The sequence below is a fragment of the Clupea harengus genome, chromosome 10 (assembly GCF_900700415.2).
Source record: "Clupea harengus chromosome 10, Ch_v2.0.2, whole genome shotgun sequence".
Taxonomy (NCBI): Eukaryota; Metazoa; Chordata; class Actinopteri; order Clupeiformes; family Clupeidae; genus Clupea; species Clupea harengus.
The window spans coordinates 17,321,438-17,346,568 of NC_045161.1; the positions used below are offsets into that span (position 1 = coordinate 17,321,438).

General features: G+C 39.9%; 1 long non-coding RNA gene and 6 other non-coding genes across 7 annotated transcripts; 3 read left to right on the plus strand and 4 right to left on the minus strand.

Moving 5' to 3' along the window:
• Positions 1–8,668: 8,668 nt before the first annotated feature.
• trnad-guc lies at positions 8,669–8,740 on the plus strand. Its single transcript has one exon. It is a non-coding gene; the product is annotated as a tRNA-Asp (tRNA).
• A 607-nt stretch (positions 8,741–9,347) lies between these two features.
• On the plus strand, positions 9,348–9,419 carry trnad-guc. Its single transcript has one exon. It is a non-coding gene; the product is annotated as a tRNA-Asp (tRNA).
• A 504-nt stretch (positions 9,420–9,923) lies between these two features.
• Positions 9,924–9,994, plus strand: trnag-gcc. Its single transcript has one exon. It is a non-coding gene; the product is annotated as a tRNA-Gly (tRNA).
• Positions 9,995–10,073: 79 nt separating this feature from the next.
• On the minus strand, positions 10,074–24,967 carry LOC116222020. The gene is made up of 3 exons (XR_004164398.2): positions 22,532–24,967; positions 16,794–16,956; positions 10,074–10,642 (listed from the first exon to the last, which is right to left on the minus strand). It is a non-coding gene; the product is annotated as an uncharacterized LOC116222020 (long non-coding RNA).
• On the minus strand, positions 12,725–12,795 carry trnag-gcc. The gene has a single exon. It is a non-coding gene; the product is annotated as a tRNA-Gly (tRNA).
• On the minus strand, positions 21,584–21,656 carry trnaa-agc. Its single transcript has one exon. It is a non-coding gene; the product is annotated as a tRNA-Ala (tRNA).
• trnav-cac lies at positions 22,321–22,393 on the minus strand. The gene has a single exon. It is a non-coding gene; the product is annotated as a tRNA-Val (tRNA).
• Positions 24,968–25,131: the final 164 nt, after the last annotated feature.

The following is a 25,131-nucleotide window of genomic DNA, read 5'->3' on the forward strand; positions in this document are numbered from 1 at the left end:
CACGGTTTATTATACGTAGGGTGACCAGATTTGAGTTTGTGAAAAAGAGGACACTTCAGCGGTGGTGAAATGTGTCCACAGACATAGGCTATACAGTATGATCTGATTTATTTATTTATGATCTGTTTGATCTGATTTATTTATTGACCCTTAAGAACACTAAGGTGCAGAAACAATACTGCCTCAATAGGCTATTGGCCTAAGCAATAGTGGTCAGTATATGCCTACTTTGTACTGAACGTTTCCATTGAATCTTTAAATAGTAAGATTAAAACAAGGTGCATGTAGTGGCATTTAGTCCAGTGCTTATGTGGCTTTCAGTGGTTCTTTAATGTACTTTCAGAAGATAAATCAAGTGTTAACTTTCTTTTCAATGTTTGTTCATATGCCCATATCAGCCCGTTGCTGCGACGTGCGAACGTTGCCGCAATATTGGTGAGGTGAAGCCTTTAAACAAACGCAAGTAAACGATGGAGCTGCGGTTTTTCTGCATAAAAAGCACTTTAGCGTTTACATTTCTCAACCGATTTTACTGAGTCGTTTTTATATTCAAGGGTTTATGGTCTAGGTGGAGTACCAAAACAAGTTTTGTCTCCATGTTACTTAGAATCTCGACAGTTATAATCGCCATAGACATATATACATACATGTATATGTCTATGATAATCGCTGCTAGACGCTCACTGTTCTTGTGCTCCCACAGCTCCTTCACTATGAAATATGGAAAATAAATCTAAACTATTGAAATAGTGCTTCTTTAACTACTAATATTTGACCATCATTGAGAAAAATGGAACAGAATCTGCAAATAAATGGCTACACTACACACTTTTCAGTCCATATTTTTTAGTAGATCTTTCAGTAGAATCTTTCCCAACAGTCGAGGATTACTCAACAAGTAGGCATGGCAGTCCTTGCCGGTCATGTGCTTAAAAATTGTACTGGGTATCGTATTATACGGCTCTTCAGAATGTTCAAAAAAGTTCAGTTGATTTGAATGGGCCACCCCAACGTTTGTAGGTCTGTCATTTCTTTATATTCACTGCTGCGAAAAAGTAATGATCATCATTGGCAACGGGGTTTGTGCTTTAATTCACGTCTTTCATATCATATCATTCCGCAAGTAGTCCGGTCATTTAACGTAACTTGAAGTCAGCAAGTAATGGGTTGCTACGCAACACCTGAAACTTGAAAGTTCTATTTGCCTGAAGAACTATTTTTTCTAAACGGAAATCACGAAACGGCAACAAAATCGTTAAAGAGGTATTTTCGGAGGAATGTCTTCTATCGTTTTGGCGAGTAACTGTATAATAAGCGGGATGATGTATAGTTTGGAGGTCATTATCTAAAAATAAATCGATTAGATTTCAAAATAAGACTATACCGCGGTTGAAACGGTATAGCCAAATCTCTCCCGGTAGACACATTTCTACCGTTGCACGTAGGGCTGGGCGGTATGACGGTATATACCGTGCAACGGTAGAAATGTGTCTACCGGGAGAGATTTGGCCATACCGTTTCAACCGCGGTATACTCTTATTTTGAAATCCAATCGATTTATTTTTAGATAATGACCTCCGAACTATACTTCATCCCTCTTATTATACAGTAACTCGCCAAAACAATAGACATTCCTCCAAAAATACCTCTTAAACGATTTTGTAGCCGTTTTGTGATTTCTGCTGAGAAATAAAATAGAACTCTAAAGTTTCAGGTGTTGCGTAGCAACCCATTACTTCCCGTTACGTTAAATGACCAAACTACTTGCGGAATGATATGAAAGATGGTCAGCGGTCATTACATTTTCGCAGCAGTGAAAATTAAGAAATTACAGACCTATGAACGTTGGGGTGGCCCATTCAAATCAACGGAACTTTTTTGAACATTCTGAAGAGCCGTATAATACGATACCCAGTACAATTTTTAAGCACATAACCTGCAAGGACTGTCATGCCTACTTGTTGAGTAATCCTCGACTGTTGGGCAAGATTCAATATACTGAAAAATATGGACTGAAAAGTGTCTAGTGTAGGCATTTATTTTTCAGTATTTCAAAGTGAATGACATGTGAGAGCACAAGAACAGTGAGCGTCTAGCAGCGATTATCATATACATGTATGTATGTCAACGGCGATTACGGCCAAACCAACGAGATTCTAAAGGGGCTTTTATACTCGGTTTTAACGTAGAAACGTACGCACGTAAGATACATAAGCGCTGTTTTAAGCCCCTTGCACAGTTACATAACACGTAAGTGCATCCGCCAAAATTTGTAACTATCCGACAAAATCCTCCTAGGGCTCACATACTCCGCAAGACTGTGATTGGCTGCTAACCACATCCGTTCAGGAGTCTCACATTTCCGGTTTCATAGCATAATACCGCCATTTTTAAAGGCCAAGGCAAGACTAGAATGTTTTTGAATCATGAATAGCCTGCAGACTGTCTCACAAGCCTCTTCTTGTTGATTATGAACAAACATAACAGAAGAGGTCCGAAGATATGAGCATCTTTACAAACCCTCTTTAAACACTTATAAGGACGCTCAAATGACCGCGAATTCATGGAGAGAATAGGCTACTATCCCATTCTCACAGGAGAAATCAGAAACAGCAATCTGAGCATATTTGTCAAACGCGATAGAAGATACTGCTCTGATATATTCCTATTCCATACTGAATATTCTGTTTAGATCAAAGGTTTGTTTTGACATCCCGTCATATTTCAGATGATAGTTAGGTGATAGGCTATACTGTGTTGACATTTAAAAACCGTTGACTGCGATTGTTTGGAAAGAACGCGCTAATTCACCGAACAAATACTTTCATATTCATTTTTCGCCACTTGTTAGTCATGTCATCCATTCATATTGATGTGAATCAATACATTTCACCCCTGAGGCAAGCGATAGAATGGAGCCTGGTCTGCTCATATACAAAAGTTAACATTAACGTGAAGTGGAGTTAACTCGCGGCCAACACCATTGTATTACAAGCACTGACATTCACTCATGATGAGAAGGTACACCTGGCAAATCTCTCGCCTTCTATTTTTCATCTTTGAATAATGTAACTTATAAACACGGCGTTTTAAAGCGCTGTGGCCGTCATTAAAATATGTATCAATAAACGAACTTCTGTGATCTGTCTTTTTTCGCCACTGGTACTGGTACTTTCATATTCATTTTTCGCCACTTGTTAGTCATGTCATCCATTCATATCGATGTGAATCAATCAATACTAATACAACTTTAACTGTGATGTGTTTTTGTTTCATTTCGCAACTTATTTACTGTATAATCCAAGATAGCAGGTGCCCGTTGGTAAATAGCCTATTTCACATTTTATTTGCTTAAAACACACAGATGTAGGCTACTGTCAAATCAGAAAGAAAATCAGCTGTCACTCGGCTATTACCTGACCAATAGCCTACCTTTCAAACTCGGTGATAGTATTCACAACTAATTTGTCCTTCATTCTACCAAATATGATTAAACGGCATATGTTATTGTATTGTACACGTGAGGCAAGCTGAGCCCGGTCTGCTCATACAAAAGCTATCATTAACGTGAAGTGGAGTTAACTTGCGGCCAACACATTTTATTACAAATACTGACAACATAGCTACACTCATGATGATAAGGTAGGCCTACACCTGGCGATTCTCTCGCCTTTTATCTTTCACCTTTGAATAATGCAACTTATAAACACGTTGTTTTAAAGCGCTGTGCCCGTCCTTAAAAGATGTGTCAATAAACGAATTTCTGCATCATGTGATCTGTCTTTTTCGCCACTGGTACTGAATTGCCAACTTTTGTATTTCGTGTAACAAATGTATTCATTTTCCTTTGTCCCGCTGCAATAAATACGCTTACTTCACTCAACATTCAGAAGGGAAAGGGAGATAACCCCGGAGTTAAGAATATAGATCACTTCGGCTCTGGAGCAGTAAACAAAAGTCTCCCCTGTTATCTCAGAATACGATTAGCAGGAAAGGTTAACAACAGGCTAATTAATAAAATACAATACTTAATAGACTAACAATCCAATATTTATTTGTTTGAGTGTTGTTTAGTGCAATGGGGGTGTATGATCGTTATTGTCTATAAAGTAAGGCATTTACAACAGAAAAATCTCCCGTTCATCGTGTCCATTCGCGTCATGGGGTAGGCAAAAAAACTTTACTCCACCTACTGTTCTGGCGTTGAATCGCTTTGCAACAAGCACAACCCTTGGGGAACCTTAAGGAACCATAAACCAAAACGAGTCCGCCGATGCAACTGCGCGGTCAGCCGCACCCGTAGTTACAGAGGTGTAAATCTACCTTAAGTAATATGGAGACAAAACTTTTTTTGCTACTCCACGTAGATCATAAACCCTTGAATATAAAAACGACTCCGTGAAATCGGTTGAGAAATATAAACGCTATCTATAGTGCTTTTTATCCAGAAAAACTGCAGCTCCATCATTTACTTGCGTCTGTTTACAGACCAGTCATCACCTCGTCATCACGTTAGCACGTCGCAGCAACGGGCTGAGGCGGTCAATGGAGCGTCTATGTATATATGTCTATGTGTAATGGCCAACTTCTTAATTTTTTTATTTTAATATGTGGCCATATAAAGAAAATATCTCATCATTATTGTGTTAACATATGGACACACATTGAAAAGAAAGTTTTAACACTTGAGTTATCTTCTGAAAGTACATTAAAGAACCACTGAAACATAAGCACTGGACTAAATGCCACAGAAAGATTTTTCCTTTTTCTTTTTTTTTTTACATACACTTTGCTTTTATTTTACTATTTAAAGATTCAATGGATACTGGCCACTATTGCTTAGGCCAATAGCCTATTGAGGCAGTATTGTTTCTGCACCTTAGTGTTCTTAAGGGTCAATAAATAAATGTCTGTGGACACATTTCGCCACCGCTGAAGAAAACCCAAATCTGGTCACACTACGTATAATAAACCGTGATATAAAATTACAAATACCGTGATAGAAGATTTTGGTCATATCGCCCACCCCTAGTTGCACGGTATATACCGTCATACCGCCCAGCCCTAGGCGCAGACTTGTCCTGCAGAGTGGGGTTGTCCTTAATCCGTCTGGCTTCTTTAGACAGCTCCTGGAGTATTTTTTACATCACATTAAATAAAAAACAATTGGCCTGTTAAACATCTTACTGCTGTACATCTTCTCTGATCTCTGAACTTCAGTCAAATAGTTCAAAAGGTCAAGAAGACAATAGTTTGTCACACCAATTTGATGCTTATACATTCTGTGAGCCTTGGCAGAAGGAGTGCAGTACATGTGTGTGTCCACGTGCACGCGTGTGTGTGTGTGAAAAAAAACAGGGGAGGGGGGCAGAACTAGTGGAAAAGCACAGTGTGTGTTCTTGAGAGCAAGATGGGGGGAGAAGGGAGAGAGGGGCAGGAGAAGTGTTACATAGATCAAAGACTGGAAATAAATTACACTTGATTGATACTATAGACAGACTTCAATTGATTTTCTTAAAGTCTACTCTGGCACTACTATAGTCGTGACAAAAGTTTACTTTCCACAGACGCTATTTGTAAGTATTAATATTAAGTTAGTAAAAAAAATATTAATACATGTTTCAGTCCGAGATGGTATCAATACCTTAGTAGTCTAGCTATTTTGGTCAGTGCAGTGTGTAAGAGGTCAGACAGTAACCTTAAGCGAATAGCGAGCGTTGCTGATGAGTTGTCAACACAGTACAAGTCAGATCCATGGTGCAAAGACAATTTAACCTCACGACATGAAAACCGTACACATGAATGTAAAATACAATCGTGTTCATTAATTACCACCACGTAATTTCAACACAAGCCGGTCGCGTCAGTCCCTTAGTAGCGAGCGATTCTGAGGTATAGTTAACTTATCCACGCAACATTGTCAGAAATGGACTGACTAGACCAGGGGTGGCTAACCAGTCCAGCTAAAAGAGCCACAACAAAACCCAACACCATTTCGAAGAGCCACACGAATCTAGGTTCCCACTTTTAGGGGGGAAAAGCCCCTACCTAAAACCTATTATTTTCCCTGTGACCCAGCAAAACTAGGGGGGTCTGGGGGCATGCTCCCCCATAAGATTTTTTTGAAAATAACCTTTTAAATAGTCCTCTAGTGGGTTTTAGGAAGAGAAATTAACACATTTTGATTTAAAATATGCCACAAAAATAAACATATTGAAGACATCTGCTGAGATAGGTGCTAATTATACTGTAGCATGGTAGGGATTTGCAGCTCAAGTGAGTAGGTTAACGTTGTAGGCTAGAGTTCACTAGCTAGTTATAGCTGGCGAAGCTACTGAATAGGGTAGCATACCCACAGGATCAATGAACCGGCATGATAAAAGAGAGCCACGACATCTATAATTAACTCGAGATGATTTAACCATTACGTTTCTTTTACTATTTTAAACTTCATATATATTTTTTGGTGGGTGTAGGTAGCTGTACTGTTTAACTGTTTGATCCTAAAGTGTTACCGTACTATGAGTGGGTCTCGCAGGATTAACGTCACGTTATTAGTTATGTTGTTAGCGGGAGCTCGACACACATGTATGCTCTTGGTGTAAACTGTGGTTGTGAATAAAGACGGTTTCAACTCTCATTCGGATACTTATAACACAAAACAACAGTGGGGCTAAGGAAACTTTTGGGGAGGCTACTCCAGGGATCACTTATCAAGATCTGTACATAACTGTCTCAATTATGTTGTTAATGTCAGATATCCTCTGTTCAATTTTCGTGCCTGACAGCTGCAGGTCTGACACAGACCGCTATGATCCGTCATTTTCAGGGTTGAGGATAGCAACGACATCACGTACACAAGACTTCACAAACTCTCCCTCACTATATTACTTTTTTGCTCGAGCAATATTCCATGCCACCTGATACAATGCCAACGTGACCGTTTCAGAGTACTTCGTGAATTTCCGAAAAAGCTGAGTCTGTTTCTCTGACTGACGTTTCAAAGTATTTACCTTGTGCTTGCACAGCTCTGTGCCTTTAGGGACTCCTGGGCTATGTTAGCATGGTGTGTGGAGAGACGGCACTCTAAGTTTGAGGCTTTAAAATGCGACAGTGACGTCTGGCATATTAAGCAGAGGGGTTTTCCATTTCGCTCCGCAAATAATTCCTCCCATTTTAGGCAAAAAACACCCGGTGTTCATCTTCATATTTTCGTTTAGCTTTATGCTTTCCTGGGTCCATGGCATTCTGTCAGTAGCTACTGCTAGTCTGGCTAGTAACTCTCTGAGACTGGGTGCACACATTAGAATGTTTCATGTTTGGAACATTAACGTTACTTAAAGACATCTCTCAAGATCGCGTGATGACAAAATATACATGAATAAATACCACATTCAAATCGGACAGCTTTTTCTCTGTATTGCCAAATATATGCATATGCATTTTAGATGTTTATTTTACAATATGAAAATTCTGTACCCCAAGAGCAAAGTCAGTGAGCACTCGAGCTGGAGCCGAGCCGCACGTCAGCCGGCAAAGAGCCGCAGGTTCGCCACCCCTGGACTAGACTATTTAATGCCACGACATGAAAACTATACATATGGAAATATAAAATGATCATGTTCATTCATTATTTGGCGTGTAATTTCACCACAAGCTCCTACCGTTATTTCTTCACACGTTTTTATCGTTATCAAAGCGAGCGATACTAGCCAACAACTGGTGACACAAAAATCGTGTCGGTAGCGTGCCGACAAGATATGGTCATATAACAACATCAAATCCACACATATTACCAAACATTTTGCCTTGTTCCTTCATTCTTTAGGAAGTAATTACCCCCAAACAAAGCGCTCTCACATCAACCAAACGAATTAACAGCTAACACTAATTTTACCACAAAGCGGGCTAACTGTTATGGACACATCTGGCGATATGACTGTAAATGTATCCTGTAGTTTTACATTTACCCCAAACATCTTATCTTACCGTTGATCAAAGAACACTAGTGTGAATAAATGTAGAGATACGCTGGTGATTTCTCCCGTCTCCACAGAGGTTTACCTGAAATATGTTTTTCAAAGACCGTGCGTCTTTAAAAAAAAACTCGCCACAGCGCCAAAAGGTCTTAGTGGCCAAAATAATATTACATCCGTAGTGGTTTAGCACTACCATAGAGAATGAATGGAAAACGGTTTAGGGCCGTTTAGCTAAACTTTAGGATTGAAGCTTTTTTTCTCGATCCGCGCATTTAATTATTTATTTTAGATTCCCCAAAATATAGGGTTCGTATCCCCATTGATGTGTTATCAAATGTGAGATGTATGAGTAGAAAGCTTTAAAATTACTTGGGGATTAAAAATGTAAATCAATTTGCCATGTAAAATTAGTTTTGTTGTAGTTTCTATCTAGTTGTTATTTTAGTTTCTATTAAATTTGTAAGATGTAAATGCTACTACTTTGAACATAGTAAAATAATACTCCATCATATTGCCAGTATCTTTGTATATCTTTGTAGAAATGTACTAATGTTTTTTAGTTCTTCCCTTGTTTGTCAAAGTGTGTTTTAATTATCATTATTAAAAACTCACCACAGCACCAAAAGGTCATAAACTTAACAGAGCAAAAGACATGTTAAATCTACAGGTTTTTTTGCTACAGGAAGTACTCCTCGTTAGTATAGTGGTGAGTATCCCCGCCTGTCACGCGGGAGACCGGGGTTCAATTCCCCGACGGGGAGAACATTGTTTTAAAACCTTTTTTGAAACATGCCTGGCAGTAGCATTAATCATCCTAACTCACTTTAATAAACATGTGACCTGACAAAAAAAAGATTACAATTTTTTTTTTTTTAACGGCAATAGTCCTTGATAGATAAATAAATCCAATTCTGATTCTGATTCTGATAGTATAGTGGTGGTTCGATTCCCGGTGGGGAGACATTTCTTTTATAGACATAACAATTACCTTCTGCACTATTACTGTCTCCAGCAACAAGGCATGCAGAGCTTCATGATTCTGGAGCTACTCAATATATAACTAGACGTGCCGCATAGCAGTGTGTAATATGACACCCCTGGGCACGAAAGCCTAGGGTATAAAGGTTAACCATCGGGCCACAAGTCCCTGGCTGCCCCAGGGAAGCCCGGAGAAGGCACGATCAATCACCGGAAGAGACAATGGGGACACAACTGGCCTTGGCACACACTAGCCCGCCTGGTTTTGGCCCAATAATGGAAACACGGCTATTCATGGAAAACGTTTACAACGTATCAGTAATCAGCTTGAGTAACTTAACAGAGCAAGAGACTTGATAAAAATATAGTGTTTTTTCCTACAGGCAGTACTCCTCGTTAGTATAGTGGTGAGTATCCCCGCCTGTCACGCGGGAGACCGGGGTTCAATTCCCCGACGGGGAGAACAACATTTTAAAACCTTTTTTGAAACATGCGTGAACCAGTAGATGGCCAAAATATCAATGTTTTTGTTCAAATCTCTTCAATGGATCCTTGGAGCTATGTGAAGTCACCTCATGTTTCAAATGCTCCACCATAGTCCATGTCCTCACAAAACCTCCCTCTGAGCACTGATTTACATTGAATGAAAACATACCTAGCAGTAGCAGAAGCATTAATCAGCCTACCTGCTTTAGGCAGGGTAAAAAGGGTGCTGTTTTAAATAATCCTTGTGGTATTTTGACCAAAGTATGTAACAGACATTTCATTAAGGAACCATTTCAACTTGTGGTAAAATGGGCATACAATGACTCCTTTAACCTCAAGTGAATGAAATGAACAGTTCCTGTGGTGAAAACCATACTGTTTCAGCGCCATCTACTGGCCAATCTACACCAGAAGAATGCATGGAATTCTGCTGCAGCTGGAGCCGTCGTTTTTCAAGGTCTCAATTTTCTCTGTACGCATGCATTGGTGGTTCAGTGGTAGAATTCTCGCCTGCCACGCGGGAGGCCCGGGTTCGATTCCCGGCCAATGCAACATCCTTTTTCGGAGGGTTCATATTTGATTTCCGGGCAAATGCAGAATCTAATTTTAACCTGTCTATTGACTGCATTGTACCAAACCATATGCTGCAGGCAACTGCTGCATATTCACTGTCTATTGTTGTTGTCATGACGTGTTCTTACAGAGGCTGTGCAAATCAAACTTTGATTGAAATATTTTACCAAGACATCAAGTATCCTCCCCATGGCGAAGTCTGCGTAGCCATCAACTCTGTTATCCAATATCTTGGCCTGAGAGCCAAAGCCAACCAGCTGCTCGTCTTCTGATGAGGCTGCCACAACACCCACTCCACCGGCCCTAGTTGAGAAGAGAGACTGGATCTCTGCAAAACTGAGAGCATAATTCACAAATTACAGTAGGCTGTACTTGCTATGCCCCTCGGCCATACAGATACCTAAAGCCTCCTCCTTACAAAGATTCTTGATAAGAGTAGTGTAGCCTACATCATTCACCAAAAGCCACCTTTATACTTTCCAAACTGCAGGATGTAGTCTCATAGCACCTCCGCCAGCTCCGGACCATAGCCAGAGCATTCTGCCGCACAAGGTCCTCCCTCATAGGCGCAGACTTGTCCTGCAAGTGGCGGCGTCCTTAATCCGTCTGGCTTCTTTAGACAGCTCCTGGAGTATTTTTCACATCACATTAAATAAAAAACAAATGGCCTGTTAAAAATCTTACTCCTGTACATCTTCTCTGATTTCTGAACTTCAGTCAAATGGTTTAAAATTTTCAAGTTTCAAGTTTTTTATTGTCAGATGCACAGAACAACACAGAGTCAGACTGGGCACTGACAAGACACCGCACAACAACCTACCCTAACATAATATAACATAACACACCATAAAAACACACCATAAAAAGGTCAAGACGACAATAGTTTCTTACACTGTTTTGATGCTTATTCATTCTGTGTGTGGGTCCACGCGGGCACATGTGTGTGTGAAAACAACGGGGGGGGGGGGGGGGGAGAAGTGTTACATAGATCAAAGACTGGAAATAAATTACATTTGATTAATACTGTAGACAGACTTCAATTGACTCTCTTAAAATCTACACTACTATAGTCCTGACAAAAGTTTACTTTCCCCAGACGTTATTTGTAAGTATTAATATTACGTTTCAAAAAAAAAAAAAAAAAATCCTTCATGGTTCATCCTGTGATAGTATGAATACCCTGGTAGTGGAGCTTTTTTGGTCAGTGCAATGTGTAAGTGGTCAGACAGACAGTAACCTTCAGGCAATAGCGTGCTTTGCTGATTAGTTATCAACACATTACCGGTCAGATCCAAAGTGTAAAGACTAAAATACAATTATAATTTCAAGCCGGTGTCAGTACCGCGCCGACAAGATATGTCCATGTAACAACATGAAATCCACACACATTACCAAAACATTTTGTCATGTTCCTTCATTCTTTAGCAAGTAATTACCCCAAACTTGTGTGAGAGAGAAAAGTCGGTCAGCTCTCTAACATCAACCATGCGCGTCTTTAAAAAAACTAGGAACAGCGCCACAAGTGCGTAGTGGGCAAAAATATATTACATCCGTAGTGATTTAGCACTACCGTAGAGAATGAATGGGAAACGGTTTAGGGCCGTTTAGCTATACCTTTCTATGGGCCAGGTGAGGTGCGGGTTCGATTCCCGGCCAATGCAACATACATTTTTTGAGGGTTCATATTTGATTCCCGGGCCAAATGCAGAATCCAATTTCTACCTATCTGATGACTGCGTTGTACATATGTTTAAGGCGAATTAGCACCACAAAGCGGACTACTGTTAGACACATCTGGCGATATGACTGTAAATGTATCCTTGAGTTTTACATCTACCCCAAACAACGTATCTTACCTTTGATTAACGAACATTAAAATAATAAATGTAGCGAGTCCCTGGTGAGTTGTCCCGTCACCACATAAGTTTGCCTGAGATAAAGGTTTTTCAGACTGCGCGTCTTTAAAAAACTAGGAACAGCGCCACAAGTTCGTAGTGGGCAAAAATGTATTACATCCGTAGTGATTTAGCACTACCGTAGAGAATGAATGGGAAACGGTTTAGGGCCGTTTAGCTATACCTTTCTGTGGGCCAGGTGAGGTGCAGGTTCGATTCCCGGCCAATGCAACATCCATTTTTTGAGGGTTCATATTTGATTCCCGGGCCAAATGCAGAATCCAATTTGTACCTATCTGATGACTGCGTTGTACATATGTTTAAGGCACCTGCTTTATAGAATACTGTATGCATATTCACTGTTTACTGTTGTCGTCATGACATTGTGTTGTTACAGGGGCTGTGCATCCAACCATTTTTGTTTACCAGTACTGGTTCCTTGACTTCGATACCAATTTTATAAAATCCATTATAACAAAAAGAAACTTACATTACATTACTAACATAACAAATTACATTACAAATCTTTACCCTCCAGCTCCTAGGCATTTTTACACAAAAACTAGTTTCATAACATACAATAAAATAAGCTTATGTACCACAATGTGGTTTAATCTAAGTTGTCTGTTTCAACTATTTTCCGGATAGACAATGAACACTATTTATTATTTCTTAAAATAAAAAAACATTTCCGTTGCATGCTCACCACACCATTTTCAAAAAATAGATTTTTTCAGAAGTGCTAAATTAAATGTACAGATCTTGGTGAGGCAGGGGCAAGGAATATAAATACACATATAAAAAAAAGGATGTTGCATTGGCCGGGAATCGAACCCGGGCCTCCCGCGTGGCAGGCGAGAATTCTACCACTGAACCACCAATGCTCATATCTACAGAGAAGATCAGGATTTGTTTTTAACAGCAGCCTTTTCTGTTCTTCTCTCCATTCTATATGATGTTTAACTGATATCTACAGAGAAGAGCAGTATTTGTTTTTAACAGCAGCTTTTTCTGTTCTTCTCTCCATTCTATATGATTTTACACTCATATCTAATGAGAAGATCAGTATTTGTTTTTAACAGTAGCTTTTTCTGTTCTTCTCTCCATTCTATATTTTGTGTAGTGTTTCTGAACTGCATGACAAGCCGTTTGCCCCAATGTTGGTTACTTTTATTGTTTAATATCCTATGTCATTAATATCATATAATATGTGTTTAATATCCTATGTCATTAAACTAAACTAGTTTTTCACCATTCATAGGCTTTTTAGCGCAACGCGTAAAGCTAGCACTTTAGCTCATGCTGATGTTCTCCCCAATAACAACACGTCCTAGTACGTTCCTTTTTATCCCTAGTACGTTCCTTTTTATCGGTCTAATATAATTATAATAATTTGAGGTAAAGGTAATAGCATCAAAACAACACAGATGTACAGGGTGTCCTTCAAACCGATTCAATGTTCAACATCAAACAGTAAATAATACCCACCAAAATGGAAACACTGGGATAACTGTACATTTTTTTACTCTATTGGTTTAAAGATATAAAAAGGAGAGCTCTTTCAAAGGTGTCCTGTCGGTCAGACTTTTTCTCAAAGATGCTCTGCCCAATCTCAAAGATCTCAAATCTCAAATATGCTCTTAAGGATGTCCTGCAGCCGACTGCATTTGTAATTTTACTTTTGTTGGTTGTAAACTAAACAACGGATCTTTCAATAGCCTATAGGCCCACCACTCAGGTGTCCCTAGAGGTCACAGCTCTTATCAGTACTGAGGGGTAAAAACGATTCTGTGTGTTGCATCAGAGATCAGAGATAATTACCACCAAAAAACACTATTGAAGTTTGTGTGTAGTCTTTCTCTTGTAGTCTTTCTAACACCACCAATCGTTTATTTCAGGTTTATCGTTTCCCCCCTCACTGGGAAGTGCAACATAGGCCTACTACTATGGTGTCATTTGACCCAACACACAAATACTTTTAAAGCCAAGGCGATAAAACCGTAATGGCTTTTGTGTTTGATAAAAAAAAAAAAAAAATGTTGAAGGAAAGCCCAGTAAAATTATGAAAACCTTCCCACTGAGCCAGAGATAGATGACTTCAGTGTTAGACCAAACCAGATAGTGCTTCGCTTTTTTTGCCCTCAAAGTAATTCCCCTTTTCGGGGTATGTGTAGTAGTACCAGTGGCGTAGCGGGGGTTTTGGCCGCCCTGTGCGGTAGCCAAATTCGCCCCCCCCCCCCCCCCCCTTCAAGGAGGATTTCCTACTGGTGCTATTTTTTGTTATTGTTGTCAATATGGGCTATGCATATGTTAAATGCATGGTAAAGAAGGCGGTGTGGACAAACGTATCCACTTTGAGCTGGTTGCTATGGTTACCTAATTATGATAGCTAACTAGCTAGCCAAGGAAACTTAAAATAGGGTGACCAGACGTCCTCTTTTACCCGGACATGTCCTCTTTTCGAGACCTAAAAAATGCGTCCGGCAGGGATTCCAAAAACGTCCGGGATTTTGCCTCGTCGGATATTTGTGTTTCTGTCTTTCACAAATTAGTTATTACCTCCTTACAAGTATTGGAAAGGGTATGTCCCTTACGTTCCACCTTCTTGCGCGAGCTCTGACTGTAGAGAGAACTGCCATTGGTCGACCGCCTTCCCAGTGTTGCCAGATAGGAAAATTATCCTCCGAATGCGATTTTGTGCCTTTGATACTGTGATGAATGTAGCGTGATGGAGGATGTGAGACACCAGGACAGAACATTTAAGAATGGCATGGTGCGTAACCAGTGGCATATCTATCCCTAGATAGAGCTGGACCCCCTCCCCCAAAAGTTTCCTTAGCCCCCGCACCAAAAAAAAAATATATATATATATTTGTATTTTGAGATCGTCAAATTAACACCTAACAACCTATTTAGTGAATTTATTTTGTTAAATTTTTAGAGTTAGAAATAAAATAGACTCGAGTAGCACAGGAATCCCGCCTGTTTGAGACTGTGGTGGCAAGTGCACGGCTCTGTTTGGTCGTGAGTGAGTGAGTGAGCCTCGCGAGCGTGCAGACAGACGGTGATAACGTCTAGTAAACAGACTTGGAGCGACTGTCCGACCCAAGCTGGTGAAAGCTGCCATAATCAGCTGCTGGATATAAAGGTATAGCACATGAAGTTTTAAATAGTAAAAGAAACTAAATGGTTAAATCACAAGTTAATTATAGATGTCGTGGCTCTCTTTTATCATGCCGGTTCATTGATCCTGTGGGTATGCTACCCTACTCAGTAGCTCCGCCAGCTATAACTAGCTGGTGAACTCTAGCCTACAACGTTTACCTACTCACTTGAGCTGCAAATCCCTACCATGCTACAGTATAATTAGCACATATCTCAGCAGATGTCTTCAATATGTTTATTGTTGTGCCATATTTTAAATCTAAATTGGTTAATTTCTCTTCCTAAAACTCACTAGAGGACACTATTTAAAAGGATATTTTCAAAAATGTCTTATGGGGGAGCACGCCCCCAGACCCCTCTATTTTTTTTTAGTTTTTTTATTTAACCTTTATTTAACCAGGAGAAAAGAAAAAAAAATTCACTGGGTCACAGGAAAAATAATAGGTTTTATCTAGGGGCTTAGCCCCCCCAAAAAGTGGGAACCTAGATTCGCCCCTGTGCGTAACCTCGCTGTTACATTACAATACGCCATTTCCAATCTGGCAACACTGAGCACCTTGCCGCCTCCACTAGTTGCATCGTTTACAATAGTACATGACATCTGCATGTAAAAAAGATGTCAAAACTTCGTCGCGGGGAGGGGGTGGGGTCATCTGCATGTGAAAAATATGTCCAAAAACTCCATCAAGGGGGAGGGGGCGGGGTCCGCGACAAAGTGTCCTCTTTTTCACAAACTCAAATCTGGTCACCCTACTTAAAATAACTTTAAACGATTTAAATGGAAGAGTTCCATTTACATAAAATGATAGCTAGTTATCTAGCTGATGTTATAGTCTCCTCGATTTAACTTATACAAACCCTCAAGGTGCCTGTACAACTTTGTATGAACGAGTTCATATTCATGAGTTCATATTGACTCATATTAACACGAAGAGTTCAGCGCACGTATTACCCTACCTATGTGTGTGTAACGAATGCTGATATGAAATATGAAAACAACCAGTAGACACATCTATGTGTATTATGTTCTTCAAAAACTTAGCATACCCTGCTTGAAAATGTTGCAGAGTGCAGTCCAGAAGTAAAATTTAGCACTAAACACAAAGACGTTCCACCAAGATGTTCACACGCGCAGGTCGTGGGAGATTGTTTACAAACTGTCAAACTAATACGTTGCAAACTGGACGCTTGGGAGACCGCGCTACTACAAAACAGCACCATATTCTAAATTCGGCAATTTGGGAAAACAACTATTATCAAAAAAATTAAAATAAAAATCACAAGAAAGTAATACAATTACAGTATTGGCCGCCCCCATTCAATTGGCCGCCCTGTGCGGGCCGCACACCCCGCACACCCCACGCTACGCCACTGAGTAGTACACAGTATACATTGATTTCAATGAAGCAGCCCTGTTTAGCAATTTGTATTACTTATACAGAAATATCACCTTCGGAACTTTAGGGGCTCCGTAAAGGCCAGAGCAGGAAGGTTTACACAACTACATAAAAACAGTATTTTAAGCTGATCGATGAGGCAGACGGTAAAAGTAATTAGAAGAACTCCACAACTAATTTTACCCACAACTTTCTAACTACAGAGGCATACTTAATGACTTAGTATCTCATACCTAAGTACCTCTGCATTTTGTGTAAATTCTGAAAACCTGTATTTGTGTGATAGATCTCTGAGATTTGGATAACTGCTGAGCACTTACATTTTGACGAAGGGGTCAGGGGTCAGAGAAGATGTTGGCATCCACGGCGACCAGGTTGGCACAGAGGATGACCCCCACCTGAGGCTCCCCTCTCTTGCCGTTGTAGGTCAGAGACACCAGAACATGCCCCTCCTTGGACTTTGCCCAGTTTCACCTGACGCACCTAAAACACACTCACACACACGCCCATACATACAGACACAGAACCAGAGAGAGATACACTTACAGACAGACAGACAGACAGACAGACACACACACACACACACACACACACAGAAGACTTACTGTCACTGTACTGTACATCTATAGACGTTTACACAGCATCTAATCAACCACTTCCTTAATCACAGCAAAATCATCTAATTACCTAACCTAATCACCATGTGTGTGTATATTTTTTTTACTGTGTCATTGACCGTGGTTACATGGATTCGAATAACTGCCTTAGTCGGACTGAAATCGCATTATCCGTTTCATGTAAGCACCTTAGTCGGATCGTAGTCGGACCGCACATAGTCGGACTAACACCCCTGGATAACTCGATCCGATCCAGTTGATAGTTCGACTATTGCGGCATGTAACGGTGAATTGGATAAGGAACTGGACTTTGCGTCTTTGCGCATGCTTCCTCTCTCCCTGCCAGGTCGTGACCCGGAAGACGAAAGAGGGATAAGTTGTCTCAACTGTTCATACTAATGACACGGTTTTTTATGAATATCCTGCAGACTGTCTCACAAGCTTATTCTTGTTGATTATGAACAAACATAACAGAAGAGGTCCGAAGATATGAGCACCTTTACAACCCCTCCTTAAACACGTATAAGGACGTTCCACATTTTATTTGCTTAAAACAACAGCAGTACTGTCAAATCAGCTGTCACTCGGCTATTACCTGACCAAGGTTCCATGGCAATGTTCCGAAAGCCCATTTTTCCGACAGCCCGCTGTTCCGAAATTGTGAGTACAGCAACGTGAACCACTATAGCCCACATGCACATCCCAATGAATCACACAATCATAAACATATAAATGCCTTTATTTCACAAGCATTAACTTGAATTCAGAATATTATTATACACACATGCATTTGCATCGCGATGATACAAAAATATTTTTATGATTGCCAACGCATGCATGCTTTGTCAGTGCTTGACAAGATCTGCGTAATGTCCTGCGACAATCTGCCGGTGATTTCCTTCGCATGAGTGGTAGCCTACCCCATATTCAAAACCAGAGTAGGCTAAGTTAACAAATATTGCCTAGGAAAAGTTATATGCGTGATAGCCCGGTGAGCGTCTCCGCTCTGCTGTGCAAACGAAATGCTGTGTGTGTTTTGTGCCACTTAAAATATTTCTAGATTTTGCCAGGGGGACTATTTTTCGGAATATTGAGATTTCGGAATATCGGGCTTTCGGAACACTGGGCCGTCTCCCCTGACCAATACCTGTCAAACTCGGTGATACTATTCACAACTAATTTGTCCTTCATTTTATCAAATATGATGAAATTTGGTATTGTGCCCACAAGGCACGCGTGAGTTTAGTTTTGTTCAGTTATCTGGCGCTGAAAAAAACCACGAATAAGTACTGTCAAATCAGAAAGCAAATCAGCGGTCACTCGGCTATTACCTGACCAATACCTATCAAACTCGGTGATACTATTCACAACTAATTTGTCCTTCATTCTATCAAATATGATGAAATTTGGTATTGTGCCCGCGAGGCACGCGTGAGTTTAGTTTTGTTCAGTTATCTGGCGCTGAAAAAAACCACAAATAAGTACTGTCAAATCAGAAAGCAAATCAGCGGTCACTCGGCTATTACCTGACCAATACCTATCAAACTCGGTGATACTATTCACAACTAATTTGTCCTTCATTCTATCAAATATGATGAAATTTGGTATTGTGCCCGCGAGGCACGCGTGAGTTTAGTTTTGTTCAGTTATCTGGCGCTGAAAAAAACCACGAATAAGTACTGTCAAATCAGAAAGCAAATCAGCGGTCACTCGGCTATTACCTGACCAATACCTATCAAACTCGGTGATACTATTCACAACTAATTTGTCCTTCATTCTATCAAATATGATGAAATTTGGTATTGTGCCCGCGAGGCACGCGTGAGTTTAGTTTTGTTCAGTTATCTGGCGCTGAAAAAAACCACGAATAAGTACTGTCAAATCAGAAAGCAAATCAGCGGTCACTCGGCTATTACCTGACCAATACCTATCAAACTCGGTGATACTATTCACAACTAATTTGTCCTTCATTCTATCAAATATGATGAAATTTGGTATTGTGCCCGCGAGGCACGCGTGAGTTTAGTTTTGTTCAGTTATCTGGCGCTGAAAAAAACCACGAATAAGTACTGTCAAATCAGAAAGCAAATCAGCTGTCACTCGGCTATTACCTGACCAATACCTGTCAAACTCTGTGATACTATTCACAACTAATTTGTCCTTCATTCTATCAAATATGATGAAATTTGGTATTGTGCCCGCGAGGCACGCGTGAGTTTAGTTTTGTTCAGTTATCTGGCGCTGAAAAAAACCACAAATAAGTACTGTCAAATCAGAAAGCAAATCAGCGGTCACTCGGCTATTACCTGACCAATACCTATCAAACTCGGTGATACTATTCACAACTAATTTGTCCTTCATTCTATCAAATATGATGAAATTTGGTATTGTGCCCGCGAGGCACGCGTGAGTTTAGTTTTGTTCAGTTATCTGGCGCTGAAAAAAACCACGAATAAGTACTGTCAAATCAGAAAGCAAATCAGCTGTCACTCGGCTATTACCTGACCAATACCTGTCAAACTCGGTGATACTATTCACAACTAATTTGTCCTTCATTTTTTCAAATATGATGAAATTTGGTACTGTGCCCGTGAGGCAAGCGTGAGTTGAGTTTTGTTCGGTTATTTGGCGCTGCCCTCTAAAGACAGAGACGTGACAGGTGGATTGAGATATTTTCCCGTAAATACCTTTACCTAAATACCTTTATAGACAACATCGATCATACACTCCCATTGCACTCAAACAACCACACTCAAACGAGGAGATATTGTATCAATTAGCCTATTATGTATTGTATTAATTGCAGAGTTCCAGTGGCGCATGCAGCCGTACGCACTGTGCGTACCTTCTGCTACGCGAGAAGAAAAAAAAAAATATCTATATTTATTACAATGGGGAAACTATAAAATCGGAGTACAGACAACTAATGCCCAGCGTTGACGATGCAGATACAGAGCTGGAAACAGCTAAATGAGTTACGCAGTGAACTTTATCAAGCCCTGGAAAGTTCGGCAAATTTCTACCCAAACATTCATTGCGTCCTGAAGGTCTTGTATCTATCTACGAAAAGACTGACTGGACTTGCTCTCATGAATATTCACACAGATTTGGAAATCGACAGCAAAGAAGTACTAAAACAATTTGATGCAACTGGCAGAAGGGCAATGCGTTTAGGCTGTAACCCATTATTTGCGCGCGTGTGTGAATGTGCGTGCGTTTCTCTCGCCTTTTATCTTTCACCTTTGAATAATGTAACTTATAAACACATCGGCCCGGCAGAAACAAACAAACAAACAAACAACCCAAGAGGCAACACGCATTTTTGGACCGATGAACAGACGCGATTCATGCTCAATGAACTGTTGTTGTTATTGGTAGTGGTGAAGAGGTGAAGCGGAAAGGGCTGTATCACCACTAGTTGTAATGAAAACAGCGCCACCTATCGTTATGGATATGACATGCTTTCGGCCAATGATTCGATTTATTCACTGCCATGTATATTGGGATAATAGCACTTGCCCCAAAAGATAGCATAGTCCGACTAAGCAAAGATTCGAATTATACCATCATGTAAACACACTGATTGTATAGTCATGCCTCAGACTGAACCAACTACTGTTGTTCTCTTAACCTGTAAAATAAACACAGACACTCACCAAGTCATGTCCCCAGATCATCAATACAATTTAAGTTTCTTTGAAATATTACACATTGCCTTTTTTTCCTGCTTAAAAAAAGATATATATAGCAATAACAATAGGTTCTGTGGCATAAGAGTGAATCCAAGTCAGCTGGTTCAGTTTAATTGAGCAGTACATCAACAACCTGTGCAGAGGCCATTCATTTTAATTAAATACACTTTGACAAACAAGGGAAGAACACAAATGTTAGTAGTATTGTACTATATACAACATTTATGACATCCAATACATTTGATATAAACTACAAAAACCTACTTTACATTTCAAGCAATTCATTTTAATCCCCAAGTATTTTCAATGCTCCTACTCATGTATCTCCCATTGGATATATGTACGAACCCTGTCATTTGCATCTAAAATAAATAATGAAATGCCTGGGCAAAAAGCTTCAATCCTATCCTGTTTATTTGTGACTGGCCCCGCATGGCTGGAGAGAATTCTACCACAGAACCACCAATGTGTGAATACTAGGCAGATGAGACCTGTTTCAAATTCCCACACACTTATTCTGTTCCCATATCACAAATGAAATCACTTTTGCAATGCTAACATTGTTTTAATATACAAGATAGAATTTAAATCTAAGCTGTCTCAACTTCTATACTCCTCTACATTAGCTCCCACGTCAACCTATTGCTGATTGCAAACCTACTGCTCACTGATCCACTGAGTTTGGGTTAACTTCTGCATTGTTTAATCAGAATCAGTGACAGTAAAATCAACAAAACCTATTTTAGATTTCCCACAGTATGTATGTATAACCTCTGAAGGTGTGGGGAAAAAAAGAATCATTGGAGAATGCGGGCATCGATCCCGCTACCTCTCGCATGCTAAGCGAGCGCTCTACCATTTGAGCTAATTCCCCATGCTCACCACTCAGGGGGAGGGTGCATCTTAGCTGTAACTCACATGTGACCACATGGCCACGTCACTGTTAAGGGGCCCACATTTTGTAATGTTTACATGTAAGAAGGCAGGTTTGTGATTTACAGCCAGGAAAAATAGCATTATAATTCACATTTCTACAAAAGGGAATTAGTTTCAACACGACATAGTTCTACTCTTCACTTACAACTCTATTATTAGAGGATTCATTAGTAACACTTCAGTTTGTAATAATGTAATACATTAATATTTAAGACATGCTTCATATATGGTATGTAACAAACTGTATTATCAACTTACGTGTTTAACAACACATATCTCCAATTAACAGAACTGGGAGAGCGTCCCAACTTTACACCACAATTTCTAACTAGACTAACTAATGTATTTGGCTGAGCTACAAATTAATTAAACATATTTCACATATATTTAAACTTGATTATTTACTCATAATTTAAATTAAATTCAATTCCAAACTACACTAGCTCTACCTGCAGTACGTAGTTGTCATCACAGTTACATGAAACAAATGCATTCACTGGCCCCAATAAGTCAAAATAGTCTCTGTAAAGCTACTATATGTATGGCTCGCACTGGCTCACATTTGTTTTACAGCATTATGTAAGACCCTCAGCGATAAAAGCTGTTTCCGCCCGGTTTCGAACCGGGGACCTTTCGCGTGTGAGGCGAACGTGATAACCACTACACTACGGAAACTATATCTATGGTAAGACGGGAGCCATTTTGATTCATTCTTCTATGTTGTTAAAATGTAATGCCTCTTTCAAAGTAATGTTGTTGGGAATCATACATGCTCCATATCCCATGTCCTGATTAAAGTTTACGGTACATTACCTGAGAAAATCGGAGAATAATATGGTCAAATAGTTAGGATTTTGACACCATCATTCAGCGCATCTGTCAGAACACACTTGATTCTGAAAGAACATTAATAACATGTGTGGACTGTTATAGAAATACCCTTTTTACACAATACAAAAAAAAAAACACAAATACAGATAGATGTAAGCATTTTACGGCACCGTTATGTGTGTTACTATTCAAAGAATAGCCTTCTGTCACCATCTAGCGGCCATAATGTAATTACAGCTTTAAAAATGTCAAACACCTCTTAAACACACCCGAAATATCGTTTCAACTGCGTGCAAAATGTCAATATGAGATACGTGATGAAATTAGGATTCTGATGAATAAAAATTCACAAAACTAATGCATCTTCTACACTATTCAACAAGAAATATTTGCTACACACACATGACCACAGAGAGCAGGCAATGGCCACATGGAGCGAATATGCTAACGTTATTTAGCTAACTAACTTATCAGGTGCTTTGGTGATGGCGGCGCGTATGGACGCAGCGGCTCCTTGCTCTTCAATTTGGTGATTTGTTTTTGTTCTCGTTTTTGTGTTTGTTGGTCAATATTTCTAAAGCAAACTACGTATACAGCCGACAGGACTTAATTAACTGTGGGTGGCAGCACGAGCTATCCGTAACTAGGAATTTCCAATGGACCCACAACATACCGGAAGACACAAATTAGCTTACTTGTAATACCTTGAAAGTACCTGTATCCCATCCTGGTTCTACGAACAAACGTAAGGACAGTATAAATACGATACACTTACTTAAAATGTGTCAACACTGCAAAAATGCTGTCGAGGTGTGACTTTCGAATATGTGTTAACATGTAACTCTGCATCAACTCCTGGTTCTGCTGACCATGACGTCAGGCCAAGCGAGTACGCATGTATGCTGCAGCGCGAGCTCATAGGCGAAGTTATTTCATACCATATTGTTAATAAAGTGCACCTGTAATTGTGTAAATACGATTTTTAACTGTGGCTATCATGAAGCCATTTTTATGCTAATCAGTGTTTGTAAGCTGTTTAAATAATTACCATATAATATTGCCAATATTATTATTGTAGGCTGTGTTGCGGCTGTTGCCAGCCAGTTGTGCACTGCTATTCTATCCTGCCACCCTTACTATGCTTGTATAACTAAAACTCCCCATGCAACCAAGCCAGCCAACATAATTAAACTTAACTCATCAGAATTAAACACATATGAAACCCTCAAAATCAATCAAAATGGGATACCGACAGCACATGTTGTACCGTGAAGGAGTGCTCTTACGGATCCTACGTCTCAAAGCCAGTTGGGCACTGGGTGTATCCCACCACTCTTTCTATCCTAACTAAAATCTGCATGCACCATGTCAGTCAACCATAACTCATCAAAATTAAATGCAAATAAAATTCCCATACACTTGACCAGACAACCTCTCTCTCTCCCACTTCTTCCATAACCTATTGCAAATGCTTATATTGATACTGATAGAGTGGCCATATTACCTACTGTTAATTGCTACCTAAATGTATCTCCTTATCTGTTTATCAAATTGATGTCTACTAACAAAATGTTCTCTCTTATAGCGTCACCTTTGCTCGCAAATGCGGATATATGTGAAAACATTACTCCTCATCATCATATCCAACATATACATCTACGCATATTGGCAGCCGAACTCTACCCACTAACTTTGTTTCTTTCTTCCCCTCCTAGTCTAGACTATCTTCGCTGTGGAATCCTGCTGTAGTCTCTTCACCCAATCTTCTTGTAAAAGCCCTCTGCCGACTTCTAGCCATCCCCACCATACTGTCATACACTTATTCTACCCCATAGTCTGTGCTAGCATTTTCCTGCACTGTATATAACTGCCACTGTCGACATGTTTTTCTGTTCCTACTCTACTAACCCTTGTAACAGTAACCCTATGAGCACACTGTATAGCCACTAAGCTCTTTTGTATGTATTATGTACATCTCCCACATGCTGTGTATATTTACCCTGTGTACATTTACCACTTGTTGTCTCCCCCCCCCCCTTTCTATCTACCCAGCCAACCTCAAGCAGATGGGTCCCCGCTTATGTGACACAGTTCTGCTTAAGGTTTCTGCCAGATTAAAATGGAGTTTTTTCTTGCCCCAGTCGAGATTGAGCTTGCTCTAAAGCGCCTTGAGACAATTTTATTGTCTTGGCGCTATATAAATAAAATGTTATCGAAATGAATTGAATATAAACAGGAAGGATGTTGGGGCCTTTCTCACACTAGGCCTAGCTGTTTCACTGATGTCACTGTTACTGTGTGCAGATACTTACCTTTTTTATACTTCTGCAACTGCGTGACTGCATGGTCACGCAGTTGCATCAAGGGACTCGTTTTCATTTATGGTTCTCCCACGGTTGTGGGTGTAGTAAATTACGTCTGAGGGGATTTGCGAGGTGTCTGAGCCAGTTTTCTAATGTTAACATGCTACTACCCACAAGGTAAACAGTGGTTTAAAAGTTGTTTGTTTGACTCTTTTTTGCTTAGATTTTTTTTTTAAGTTACAGAGAAATAGACACTGCAATGTAAAAAACCCGTTTTTG